Here is a 14816-nt window from a genome sequence, read left to right on the forward strand (position 1 = left end):
AGAAGATGTGTGATCACGCTGTCAGTACTCTGGCTACTCTTTCTTATGCATTCAATAATCATCATGTTACTGATTATATGGTTTCTGTTAATTGCAGGTATCTGCTGATATGGCAAGTGATTTGATGGAGAAAAGTGAAACAATCACACTAGATTTATGTACCTCTATCCTGCCTGTTGCCACTGACCTTCTGGAGAGTAAAACTGACAGGTATTTTTTGCTATGATTTTTGTGAGCGATTTTGATGTTTTTCTGGGATTATATGCACCGATCGTGACTGGGACCAAATTTTTACTGATCCATGTACGTTGAGTGCCATCCGAGTGACCATCCTGATATCTAATGAATTAAATATATGCAGACATTTAGGTGTTTCATTGGAATTGTTGGTGAAGTTTGTCAGGACCTTTGGTCCAATGATACATGGAGGTCGTTTCATGGCTGCTGAAGATGGTGGGCTTTTCGAACACTTCTAGGAGTAGCCATCTATAGTGTGCTGTGTGGTTGATTTAGTCACTCTGTTTAAAGCCCGGAAATGATTTCACTTTGTTGTTCAATGAAAGCTTGCGATGAACGTGTGCTCTTCTTGGTCCGGCAACAATCACTCTGTTTCTACTGTTGGGCAAACTGCATGTCTGTCTTGCATGGTAAACAAAAATAAAGATATCTGATTGATTTTGGATTTTGCCTGTAGTGCAGTACTGCAATGGTCACTATTCACAATATAACTGTCGTTTTTTATTGTGTTTGTCCTATTTGTTTTAACCACCGTGCTATACAAGTGCTAGCTAGCAGCATGCAAGCAGAGACTGCATGCGGGCTTTGCGGGTCTGCCGCAAAGGCCACAAATTATTGCTGTCCGCTTTGTCAGATTTTGCGGTTAGCCGCGTGCCCGCAAAATTAATCAGCGACACGATTTGTGGGTTTGCGGCTGCCCACAACCCGCCCCACCTGCACTTGATGCGTGCATTGCTTCACAGACAGCCCACCACTCAGTGGCTACCACCGATAGCCGTCTTTTCTCTTCCGCGCATGCATAAGCACTAGCAGCTGTAAGAAACGGAGAGGTCTGGTAGGCGTGGAAGCTAACTGCTGTAAGGTAATACGTCGTCAGAGAGCTTGGAGATGTTGCGTATTGCGTGCCACAGTTGACGGCCGGGGAGTACATGATTGCGACGTTAGGTACGGTTGGGTAGTATATTGTACATTTGTACTTATATGTACATGATAATGCTCCGGATAGGGCCGGGGCTCCTGCTTAGCTGTCGTTAAGATAGTTGCAACAACAGCTAATAAACAATCCCTTTGTAATAATTATTTCCGATACCTTAACCATATCATACTAATGACCATTGCTGGAAATGCATAGTCAACGAGGTATATATAGTCCGGCTTTTAAGGCGAATAAATGGCCATGGATTCAATTTTCCTTTATATTACAAGATGAATTATTTATGGCAAGCTAGACTTTGTCTTCGTCCGCATTGGCCATTTTCTGATGTGGGGTGGGTCATTGTTGACACTTTTAAGTGTCAAATCTATACCGTCAACTCCTGCATAAATACACAAAAGATAAGCATTTGGTAGGGATTATTACTAACAAACTCCATAAGTGTTGGTTAATATTTGTATGTAGGTCCATTGAACACACCTCAAGAGCAAGGAAACATATTCTGAATCCAAGGCAACACCCTTCCGGCCAATCAGGCACAAGCACGAGGATCCATGGGCCCACCAGAGGGGTAAACCGAACTCAACTTGGCTCGAAGCACCCAGAACCGACTTAAGAACCCACTTGTCGGCCACCTGGCCGAAGATGGGGGCGAAAGGCGGCAACTGTAGGTCGGCCAAACCAACATTGCCTCGCCTCATGCCTAGCTTCCACGTGTCATCTCCAGAAGGCTTCCCAAGGTCGGTTACTGGTGCGCCAAGCTACTTCACCAGCCAGAGCCACCTCATTCACCCTATAAATACTGGGGGGGTTCATATTTGAGACACACTATCCAATAGAGACTTGAGCCTCATTCCAAAGGTGAAGCTTTGCCTAGCTTGTGTTTAGAGTAGGAAGAGAGCGAGGGGTAGTTCAGGAGGAGTGCCGGGGTGTCGGCTCTCTCTCCTCCCAGCTTGTACCTCTATGGATGCTGCTACATTCTTCAGAGTTAAGTAAGCGTTCGTGATTCCTTCTTATAGTGTTATACTTGGTTGCATAAATAACCTTATTCCCTTGCTATCATAGTATAGGCTTGAGTGCTCTTATGTATGTCTATAGTATACACTATTAATTGTCATATTTTAGTGAGATCAGTTCTCTTACTTGCAGGTTCGTCGCTCTGTACTATACGGAGTGCCATAGTTTGCTATGAGAATTCAGACGTAGTTAGACCACAGTTTTAATCAGTAGCGTAGACATGGTGTCTAGGCTTAGGGTTATCCTTCGTTTGCCTTATATCCCCCGGTTGCTAGAGGTAGGCCGTAGGTGGTGACAACCCTATTGGTACTTTGTAATCCTCCATGTTCGGATAAAGCGTAGAGCTGTTGGTCGGAGTCGCTTGGCAGACCAGGAGTAGGCCGATGCCCGGAGCGAGTATTTTGCCCGAGAGATCGACCTTGAACTCACCTATAGTGCTACCTTAGGAATCCTCTCTACCCTCGCCACCTATCTTGGTGTGTTCTTGGATTGACTAGAATAGAAGTTAGTGTACACATGTTCCCTCGGATTCGACAACCCTTGGAATACTCTAAGATGAAAGCTACAACGGTATCCGCACGCTTGCGGATTTATTCGCACATCGCTAAAATACTCAACAAGCTTCCTGGCGCCGTTGCTGGGGAACGGTTGTTGTATCTTTCTTCGTACCTAGTTGTCCTTGTATCTTTTGCTTTTCTTTCCTTCTACCTTTACCCCCGCTATCATCGAGCAACCATCTATCCAAAGCTTCTCTACTCCTACGGGCGAGTTCCTTGAGCCACCACCATCCAAACATGTACATTCGGCTATGAACTCCGTCCCGACCTTATCGCTATGGTTCAGGGATCTTCCTTCTCCGGACTAGATACTGAAAACCCTTACCATCATCTGCGAGAGTTTGAGCAGGTGTGTTCATGCTACGCTATCGCGGGCATGTCACATGATACCCTCAGGTGGAAATTGTTTCCCTTTTCTCTTGTAGAGGAGGCTAGACAATGGTATATGCATACCGTAGGAAGTATGAACAGGAGCTGGGGTATACTTAGAGACTAGTTTTGTCTCAATTTTTTTCCCAAGTCCCATGGCGTCGCTCTACGAAGGGATATCCTCAGCTTTCACCAAACCAGATTTTCCCTCTTAGAAAAGTCCGGCCCTGTCCCATTTGAACCCAATCATGTGTTGCTTAGGGCATTTTGGACCGTTACGTTAATGCACGAAAGTCGGTGCAAAATGTGCCGAACTAGTGAATCAATGCAGAAGATCATGCCATAAAATTATGTTAGAATTTTTCGCAACAATGCACCCGGTCCACCCTATCGGACCGTAAACTCATGTTTTGGTGCGTTTCGGATCGTTTCGTTAATGCACGAATGTCGGTGCAAAATGGGCCGAACTGGTGCAATTAATGCACAAGTTCGTGGAACGAAGTCGTGGTGGAATTTTTTTCACAACAAACGCATCCGATCCAGCCTATTGGACCATAAACTCATATTTTGGGGCTTTTCGGATCATTTCTTTACTGCACGAAATATGGTGCAACGAGCTGAAGTGGTGCAAGTAATGCACAAGTTCGTGCCATTAAGTTATATTGGAATCTTTCGCAATGAACACACCCAATCAGACCCTTTGGATTCTAAACTCTTATTTTCAGGTGTTTTTGAATGTTTTGTTACTGCATGAAAACCGGTGCAAAATGGGCCGAACTGGTGCAATTAATGCACAATTTCGTGCCACGAAGTTATGCCGGAATATTTCGCAACGAATGCACCCGATCCACCCCCTTGGACCATAAACTCATATTTTGGTATGTTTTAGATCATTTCATTACTCCACGAAATCGGTGCAAAACGGGGTGAACTGGTGCAATTAATGCACAAGTCCGTGCAATAAAGTCGTGTTGGAATTTTTCGTAACAAACGCACGCAATCCACCCCATTGGACCCTAAACTCATGTTTTGGGGTATTTTGTACCATTTCGTTACTGCACGAAAATCGATAAAAAATGGGCTGAACTGGTGTAATTAATGCACACATTCATGCAACATGGTCACTGTCGGTGTTTTACCGCCACGCCCACCGAGGGATACCCCTAAGGTGGTGAGTTTGTAGATTGGGTGTCTCTGAGATTAGGAACTTGAAGGTGCAAAGGAACACAGGGTTTAGACAGGTTCGGGCCGCTAAGAGCGTAATACCCTATGTCCTGTGTGATTTGTATTGCCTTTGATGATGATGATTGTTCCCGAGGGGATCCCAGCCTGCCCTTATATAGCCTGGGAGGATAGGTTTCCATGGAAGTCCTAGTCGGGTACAAGCCCAGGAGTCCTACCCGAGTACTTTTCGGGTAGTTTCCTACTATGTCCGACTAGTTTCACTGCCGTACGAGTAATCCTATTGCATTACAAGTAGTTACGACAGATGCAGGACGTGGGCCATGTCCCATCCCACATCCTAGGAGAAGTGTGCCACATGGACAGTCCCGTGTGCCCGGGTCTGACAAGCCCCCGAGCTCTTCGTAGCCGAGTACTGCAGGCGTCCGAGTACTTCTGAAGGCGTCTTCGAGTTCTCCCGAACTCCATCTTGAAGGTGCCCTTCGAGTACTTTCTTGGCTACGTCGAGGCTGTGAGGTGCTCATACCCGAGTAGTTGTCCAGTCTTCTTTATATGGGGTGCGATTAAACTCACACTCCATATGGAGTAGCCCTCGAGCCTCAGGTTGACTCCTAGAATCAGACTGAGGGTTAATTTAATCTTGAGTCTTCTGTCCTTATCTTCCAGCATACTTGAAAAATAAGTCACTGATGACACGTGTCCTGCAGCCCCCCAGCCTTGAATCCAAATCCCTAAGGTTTGGAATGAAGGATCCAAAGAATCATGGCTTGCAATATGTGGCGTCGAAAATTTGATGGTGAACATGGGTAAATCAGTTCAGTAAATTTGAAAACCTCTTTTGTCGGGATAAATTCCCTGAGAAAATGGTTAAACAAATTACATCTCCAACAAACGCCCGAAGTTACCTCTCAAATCAATCTTTGTTCCCTGAGTCAATGACTGAATAAGACCTCTGGGTAATAATATGAAAACACCTTATTTCGGAATAAAATCCTAGAAATAATGGTTAACAAATAACTCCCCAAGATAAATCTTAAAAAGTCTCTTGGATCGGGTATTGTTAAGTACTTTTACAGCGTCCAGCATGTAAGCATGAGAGCTGTCGCTTGAGGCACGCTGAGTGCCTTGTTCCATCAAGCCCCCAAGCCAGAAGCTAGATGAAAAGCATAAAGTAGACGTAGTAGAACGGTGGCACTAGCCCCCGAGCCAAGGCATTGGGCAAGTAGCCGATGAGTCTTGAATAGTTGATGAAGCCATCTAGCCGGAGTCGATCCCGACTAGGATTCTAGTCATGATGAGTAGTCGAAGTAGACAAACATGTGTAGAACTAGTCGTAAACTAGTAAACTTCATGTTATGGAAGCAAAGTCTCTTCATTAACATAGTGTACAAGTCAAAAACTAATAATATGTTACTAGAAATAAGGGAGCGAGGCCCCTTCAGCAAACTTGCACGTAGTACCAATCGTAAACCAGTAAAACGGAGTTGTACTGGAAATATGAGCATAAGGCCCCGTCAGTAACCCAAGATACTAGTCGGAAACTAGTAGTTAGGTGCTGGAAATATGGGAGCGAGACCCCTTCAGTAAACTTGCGCGTAGTACCAATCATAAACCGGTAAAACGGAATTGTACTGGTAGTATCAATCTCCAGGCACAATATAAGATGTCCCCAGTTGATTAAGGATGAAACTGACGTAGATGTTCAATATTCCAAGAATTTGGTATCTTTTGGCCATCCGGATACTGTAAACGATAAGATCTAGGGCCTGTAACCTTGTGCACAATGGAAGGTCCTTACCACCGTGAGTTAAGCTTGTGTAACCCGGTATCATCCTAGATTCATCAAAGAACCATATCTCCAACATTGAAAGAGCGTCGTTGAACGTTCTTGTCGTGGTAATGACGAACTCCTTGTAAGTAGCGAGCCGGTTGCAACAATACATTGCATCAGATTTCCTCAGCTGAGTTGAGCTCGAGATGTCTTGCAGTGTCAGCCTCGCCTTCTTCAAACATCTCCAGTCATGGAGACTTCCACATCACGTCAGCTGGTAATATAGCTTCAGACCCATATACGAGAAAGAAAGGTGACTATCCTATGGCTTTGCTTGGTTGTGTGCGAAGCCCCCAGATTACTGATGAGATCTCATCGATCCACTTGCTGCCCTTTTTGCTGTTCTCATCGTAGAGGGCCCAGTTGTTGAGGGCCCTATCATGTCTAGACCCCAGCATGGAAACGCTCATGAAGGTGGTACGGTGATGAGGTTATGAGCCGGAATATGTGGCTGTTTGCCAAAGAACTGGCAATTGGTACGGCAAACAAGTGCTTCGGCATCTGCCAAAGTAGTCGGCCAGTAGAAACGAGAATGAAACGCTTTGCCGACTAGTGTACAAGAAGCTGCGTGGTTCCCGCACACGCCCTCATGGAGCTCTTGGAGTATCTCTTTGCCCTCCTCCGTGCTGACACACTTCATGAGTATGCCTGATGCTAATCCACGCTTGTATAGATTACCCCTGACTAGAATATGACACCCTAGGTGTTAAATATAGCAAGCAAATAGGAAAAATATTTTGTATGTTTTGAATTGTGTGAAATTTGTGTAAAGTTATGAAAATAAGGGTATTTATGTAATTTTACAAAAGTACAAGTCCTTTTATACAAAAAGTTTTGAATTACAAAAGTAACTTTTACTTTTACTAAGGGCTAAAGTGTAAAGTGCTATCATCATTACACTGCAGATAAACTTGCAATTAGGCCCTAAACTTAGTGCAATTTATTTGGATTAGGACAAAAACTTTATATTTTTGCATTTGGTTCAATATTTCAAAATAAAACTTCACCCTTTGAGTTTGTGAACTTGAACCCTAAAGCAATATTGTAGGTTTTGAAAAGTTCTACAACTTCACTTTTGACTACTTTTTCATTTGAGCTTTTGTTTGGTGGGAAACTTTAGTTTACAGTGAGGTCCCTGGACTTTTCTATTTTTGCAAACAAGTCCCTCGGACCCCCTCTCTCTCTTCTTCCTCTGGCGCCCCTGCTGCTCCTCTGCTTCCCCTCTGCTCCGCCGCTCACCGTCGTTCTGGGCCGTCCCCGGCGCCACCTCCAGCTCCTGGCCGCTCCACGCGTCGCCCTCCTCCTTCCCCAACCCTGCTCCCCTCCCCTCTGGCCCTTTTGGCCGCGCCACGCACGCACCACCGCCATGGCGAGCCCCTGGAAGTCCATCTTTACCTTCACTTCCCCGCTTCTAATCTTCAGTAGCTCATTCCTGTCCCAATTCACGCCTCACCTCACCTCCCATCCACTCCGAGCTCCCGGAACGCCGCTGCCGCTTCTCCTCCACGCCGGCGAGCCACTGGCCGTCGTGGGCAGCTCACCCCAGCCCTCCCCGCACCACTACAACCCCCTGGGGAGCTTCCCCTCACCCCACTAACACTCCCAGACCACTCCTCGTGGCCGGACCCCCCACCGGAACCACCTCACCGTCGCTACCTCCTTGCCGCTGAGCTTCTGTTCCCGTCGAACCCATCCCTCCACCCCTTCTCCGTCCAATCCAACCACCCCAATAGCTTTTTCTCCTCCTGCTGCAGCTACTGGACCAGAACTTGGCCGCCTTCCTCGCCGGGAAACCCCTCGCCGATGAGCCCCTCCTCGCCGCTGCCTCGGCCGCCGTGGGCATTCCACCTCCGGTCACCCCCTCTTCCTCCCAAGCCCACCCCTGGACGCGCCTTGAGCTCCCGATGCTCGTGGGCCAGTTCTTCTCCACCCCCGACACCACCCCTCACCAGAATTTGGCCGGCGATGTCCCTGCCCTTCATCTCCGACGAGCCAGGGACCTATTTGCTTTGATTTGAAAACTTGTAGGGTCTTAGCTGCAAGATTCCGGAGCCCCCCTAATTCAAAGCTGTGAATTTAAAAAATATGTAGAAAATTGTAGAAAATTCATAAAAATGCCAAACAAGTTTTGTTTGAATCCTTTTGTTAAATTAGACTACTTTTATATAGGGGTTTCGAGCTGAATATGTCTGGTTTTTGATCTAGGTTAAATAATAGGAAATAGGTGGTTTAATTAGATCTTTTGATCCATAGTTGTGCTGTAGTTGAATTTTGAAATTTTGGTTGTATGTCCCATGTGTAGCTCTGTGTAAAAGTTTTGAGTTCTTTACTGCTCAATTGCTTAGAAATTCGAGTACTATTGTTGTATGTTGATGAAATGTTTAGATTTTATTTAAGGATGCTTCTGATAGTGTTTGTATCTTAAATTTATACCCTAGCTTCCTTTTTGCATGTGTAATCCATAGTAAAAGTATTAGGATTATTAGTAGGCTATACACCAAGTTATGGATTTATTCTTGTTTTCAAAGATAATTCATTTATGCTAGTTCTTGATTATGAAAAATTATCAAAATATTTTGTGGTGTTGCTCTTGAGTAGTGTAACCTGTTCACAAAATTTTAGAACAAGATCTTGTGTATATCTACAGTTATAAATAACTCTTAATCTGTTAGTGCTGTTTTTGTTTACTTTTGTGGCATAGTTTCTGTGAAGATAAAATCTTGATAAATTTACAGTAGCTTAGACATAGCTTTATCTGTAGCTTATAAAAGTTTGTTCTATAGTAGTTTGTTCTGTAAAAATGAAACATGTTCTAGGTGTTAACTGTTTGAAATAATTCTTCTGTTTTATTTACTGCATAAAATGTTTTGAAAATTTTAGGGTAATTTTGATTCTATTTCTTCTGTTTGTTATAATTTTTTTAGCATCAGATCTTAATCTTAAGATTAGATGCTTATAGTTTATAAACCATATCTATTAGGTTAAAATGAAACCAGCCCTAGTAATTTTATGAATTTAAACCTGTTGTTTAGTGTAGTTAACTAGGTTAGTTTATACTCGATAAATGACTGCCGAGTAGAAGAATGAGTGATATGTTTGATGAGTGAACTATGTTTTCATTGGATTGCAACTTTATTGTGAAATAGAATAAAAGTCTATGCATCTTCTAAACTGCATAGTTTACATCACATGTAGACTCGACGCTTCTCGCCGACGGAGATTATCAGATCCTCCCGGAACCCAAAGTGGAAATTTCTGAAGGCCCCGAGAACGTCGTCGGAGATTTAACTGAAGCCCCAAACCCGAGTTCAGAAGAATTTATTAATGTCTCTAACCCCAGCCTCACCAGTGAAGGCAAGCCCCGGTGCATAACCCAGTATTTCAAATTACTACATTTATGCAATCCTATATGTATATATTATATCTTGCATTAAGTCTAGGAGTTGAAATGGAACCCTAGATGCATTGAGACTAGGAACCTATGTATTGTGTTTGAGTCCTTATCGGATAGATGCTTTGCTAATAGGACCGGCAGAAGTCGGGTGATTTCCTATCACTCGCGCGATATAGGAGTTGAATGTTTACTATTCTGCAATCACTATAAGGATGATGGACGGGGTCATGTGCAGTATCATGACTCGGAAGGTTACCCCATCTGTGTTGATAAAAGTTGATAAGGTCGCAGTGTGTGGTAGTGGTGGCTAAGTGTTTGAAAGTACTAGCCACATGCCATGAAATATGGTAAAGCGGTAAGCCTAGTAACCAATCGGCCCGAGGAGTGGACATACCTCCCACCACTCGTAATTTGGTTTTTCTCACGCACCGATGTGCAGGAGTACATTCCGCACAGCGGACAGGAGTACGGTCATGTAGTCGCGCTACAAATGTATGCCGTGCACAATTGGTGTGCGTACGGTCCTACAGTCGCTTGTGGTGGCCCTGTTCCACGAGTTGGAATGAAAGGCAAACGGTTGCTTCGGAACTATCGTTGGATGTTCCAAGCGTGTGAGTTAGGAGTTTCTGATCTCGATTCTGAGCATGGAGACCCAGAACCCAATCCTCAGCCAGATCACTCCTCTCCCGGCAGTCAGTCCTCCGTAGGCGATCTCGACAATTTCTAGTTCACCTAAATCGTCGATAGTTCAGATGTAATTAGTGTAGAATGATGTGACATAAGTAGTGAGTAGCCTACCTAGACCAAGAGCCACTTGCTGTAATATATGTGGCATGTGTACATATGGCCTGACCCATAGCAATCGAACCATGCTAATGTAATATGTCTGCTTTGTAATCTAAGCCTTATGTTCTGTTATCTTGTTTCAATATCTTCGCACCTGGAATGAGTTGGTTAAGCAGAATATGTGACCTACATATCTGCTTAGCAACATTATGTCATCTGAAAATGGGAGTAAGAAAATGCTGATAATAATGGACATCTCCTTTGTTTGAAATGGTTGGAGCTACATGTGGAACCCCGGAAGGTTTCCAGCCAGACCAAGCTAGCGGTTCCCAACAACCGCCACCAGCCCCGCCAAATCTAGCAGAGGTCATGGCCCGATAGGCAGAACTCCTCAACCTGCTAGTGCAGGCTCAGATGGGCCAATTTTATCACCAGTCCCGAGGTCATGATGAACACGCATCGGCTAATTATCATGACTTTCTCAGCACACAGCCCCCACTATTCCATAAAGCAGACGAGCCCCTTGATGCTGACGCCTGGCTCCGTATCTAGAGTCTAAGTTCGCATTGTTGTCTGCACCATGCTCAGACGAGAACAAGGCCCTCTTCACAGCCCAACAACTTCGCGGCACTGCCCGCATATGGTGGGACCATTACCATGCCATGCAGCCGGCTGGTCATGTCGTCACCTGGGACAAATTCCGGACTGCTTTTAGAGCACATCACATTCCAGAGGGACTCATTGAGCGAAAGCTCATGAATTTCTGAATTTGACTCAGGGAACCCGCACTGTCATGCAATATGCACAGGTATTTAACCACCTGTGCCAGTATGCGGATTATCATGCGGACACTAACGCCCGAAAGCGAGATCGCTTCTGCCGAGGCCTGAATACAAAGCTCAAGGAATGGCTAAATCTGGTAAAGGCTGATACTTTCAATGAATTGGTCAATATGGCCATTACCCAAGAGGATTGCATCTCGGCCCACAGGGCCGAAAAGAAACGGAAGACACCCACGGGACCCTCAATGGCGCAACCGCCAAGGTATTGGTTGGTCCAGAACACTGCTACCCGAGCCCCGCCTCGAAACAATATACCAGGCAGATGGGTAGCCAAGCCACCCCAGCAGGCCCGATTCAATCGACCACCGACACCACAACCCCAGCAGCAACAGCAGCAAGGCCCACGGCTGAGCTTTCCGCCATCCAACCAGGAAAACAACAACTATCATTGTTTCAACTGCGGCAGCCCATCCCATTTCATTAAGGATTGCCCCCAACCCAGAAGATCTTTCCAAGGGCAGACATCCAACCCGAACAGCAAGGGCAAGGGCAACAAGCAGATGGTACAAGTCCGCCAGGGAAGGGTGAACTTCATGACTCTTTCCGAACTCCCCGAGGGTGCGCCAATAATGACGGGTACTTTCTCTATCAACCATCAACCCGTGATTATACTTTTTGATTCAAGTGCCACTCATAGTTTTATCAGTTCAAAAGGTGGAACAAAAATAGGCTTGGATCTTTATCCTACTAGTGGAGCCTATATGATAGCGACTTCTGGTGGTAAAATTTCATGAAATCAAATCTATAGAAAGGTGCCAATTCAGTTGGGTAGTAATTTGATCAAAATAGATTTACTGTTATTGGACCTAGAAGGAATGGATGTCCTCCTTGGCATGGATTGGATGACTAGGCACCGAGTATCATTAGATATCTTTTCCCGAACTGTGGAGATAGATTCACCTAATCATGAAGCTACCATTCTCTATCTTCCACAACGGGAGTGCAATACCTCTTGTGCCTATGCTGTAGAAGGGATCAAGTTAAAGGACATCCCTATTGTTTGCGAATACCCAGACGTTTTTCCAGATGATTTGCTAGGAATGCCCAGGACAGAGATATTGAGTTTATCATAGAACTACAACCCGGCACAGCCCCCATATCTAAGAGGCCCTATCGTATGCCACCCAATGAGCTGTCCGAGTTAAAAATCCAACTCTAGGACCTCCTTGATAAGGGTTTCATTCATCCGAGTGCTTCACCGTGGGGTTGTCCAGCCCTATTCGTGAAGAAAAAGGACAATAGCTTAAGGCTATGTGTAGATTATCATCCCCTCAATGCGGTGACCATCAAAAACAAGTATCCTCTGCCCCGTATTGACATTCTCTTTGATCAGTTAGCCGGAGCCAAGGTATTCTGTAAGATTGATCTTCGTTTCGGCTATCATCAAATCAAGATCAGGCCGAGTGACATTCCAAAAATAGCCTTTTCTACCAGATATGGACTTTACGAATATCTGGTCATGTCATTTGGTCTTACCAATGCTCCAGCATACTTCATGTATCTCATGAACTCAGTCTTCATGCAAGAACTCGACAAATTCGTTGTGATCTTCATTGATGACATTCTAATCTATTCCAAGAATCCGCAAGATCATGCAAACCATCTCCATATTGTTCTTCAAAGATTAAGAGACCACCACCTGTATGCCAAATTCTCCAAATGTGAGTTTTGGCTAGATACCGTTAAATTTCTGGGTCACACTATCTCCAGTGATGGTATATCCGTTGATCCCAATAAAGTCCAAGAAGTGCTAGACTGGAAACCTCCTACGTCAGTCCATCAAATCCGTAGTTTTCTTGGTCTAGCTGGTTATTATAGACGTTTCATTCCTGACTTCTCAAAAATAGCCAAGCCTATGACTGAATGATTAAAGAAAGGAGTTAAATTCTCCTGGGATCAGAAATGCAAGGATGCATTTCACACCCTCAGAGCACATCTCATTACTGCCCCAGTTCTAGCTCAACTGGATGTTTCAAAACCTTTTGACATCTATTGTGATGCTTCGGGAATCGGACTTGGTTGTGTGCTTATGCAGGACAACGAATGATTGCTTATGCGTCGCGAGCGCTCAGGACTCATGAACAGAACTATCCTACCCATGATCTTGAACTCGCAGCTGTCGTCCATGCACTCAAAATTTGGGGACATCATCTGATGGGTACAAAGTGTCACATCTAAACTGACCATAAGAGCCTCAAGTACATCTTCACGCAAGCAGATCTAAATATGAGGCAAAAACGCTGGCTAGAACTTATCAAAGATTATGACCTAGAAGTACACTATCATCCAGGCAAGGCCAATGTCGTTGCGGATGCACTTAGCCGCAAGGCGCATTGCTCTTGTTTATCTGTTGAGGCTTTCAATGAGACTCTTTCTTGGGAGATGAGAAAGCTTAATCTAGAGATCATTCCCCAAGGTAGCTTGAACCATCTCTTGGTTGAAGCTACGCTTAAGAATAACATCATTCTGGCACAACAGCATGACAAAGGGGTCAGAATCATAAAGCAGAAGTTAGCACAAGAAGAAAGAAAGTATAAGTGTTTTCATGTAGATCATGAAGGAGTTCTATGGTTCAACGAGCGTATCGTTATACCCAAGGACCATAAACTTCGTAAGCAGATATTGGACGAAGCCCATTTGTCCAAATTCTCTATGCACCCTGGCAGTACCAAGATGTACCAGGATTTAAAACAGAACTTTTGGTGGACTCGCATGAAGCGAGAAATTGCAAAGTATGTCTCAGAGTGTGATATTTGTCAAAGAGTTAAGGCCAGTCACCTAAGGACTGCTGGTATTCTTCAACCTCTACCCATTCCCTCTTGGAAGTGGGAGGATATCAGCATGGATTTTATCGTTGGCTTACCCAACACCTCCCAAAGACATGACTCCATCTGGGTAATCGTTGATCGATTGACCAAGACTGTCCATTTCCTTCCCGTGCATACTACGTATAATGCAAAAGGTATGCCGAGATCTATCTAGATCAAATCGTTCATCTCCATGGGATACGTAAAACGATCATCTCTAATTGTGGAGCACAGTTTGTTGCTCGTTTTTGGGAGCAACTTCAACAAACTCTTGAAACCAAGTTAATCCGAAGCTCCGCATATCATCCGCAGACAGATGGGCAAACAGAACGGATAAATCAAATTCTAGAAGATAAGCTTCGAGCCTGCGTAATCCAGTATGATATGAATTGGGACAAATGCTTAGCACTGGTAGAATTCTCTTATAACAACAGTTATCAGTCAAGTATCCGAATGGCCCCTTTTGAAGCATTATATGGCCGCCAATGCCGCACTCCTTTGAATTGGTCTCAGATAGGAGAACGGAAGATCTTTAGGCCTGATCTTGTCACCGAGGCTGAAGAAAAGGTAAAGATCATTCAGAACAATCTAAAAGCAGCCCAATCAAGGCAAAAGAGCTACGCAGACAAAAGGAGGAAACCAATACAGTTTGAAGTGGGTGATTTTGTATACCTGCGAGTATCTCCTACTCAAGGTGTTCAACGATTTGGTATCAAAGGCAAACTCGCTCCTCGCTACGTTGGTCCTTTTGAAATACTTGAAATTTGTGGACTCGTAGCCTATCGACTTCAACTTCCTCCTCAGCTAGCAGCCATTCATAATGTCTTTCATGTATCTCAACTGAAGAAGTGTGTCAGTGT

The sequence above is a fragment of the Panicum hallii genome, chromosome 2 (genome assembly GCF_002211085.1).
Source record: "Panicum hallii strain FIL2 chromosome 2, PHallii_v3.1, whole genome shotgun sequence".
Taxonomy (NCBI): Eukaryota; Viridiplantae; Streptophyta; class Magnoliopsida; order Poales; family Poaceae; genus Panicum; species Panicum hallii.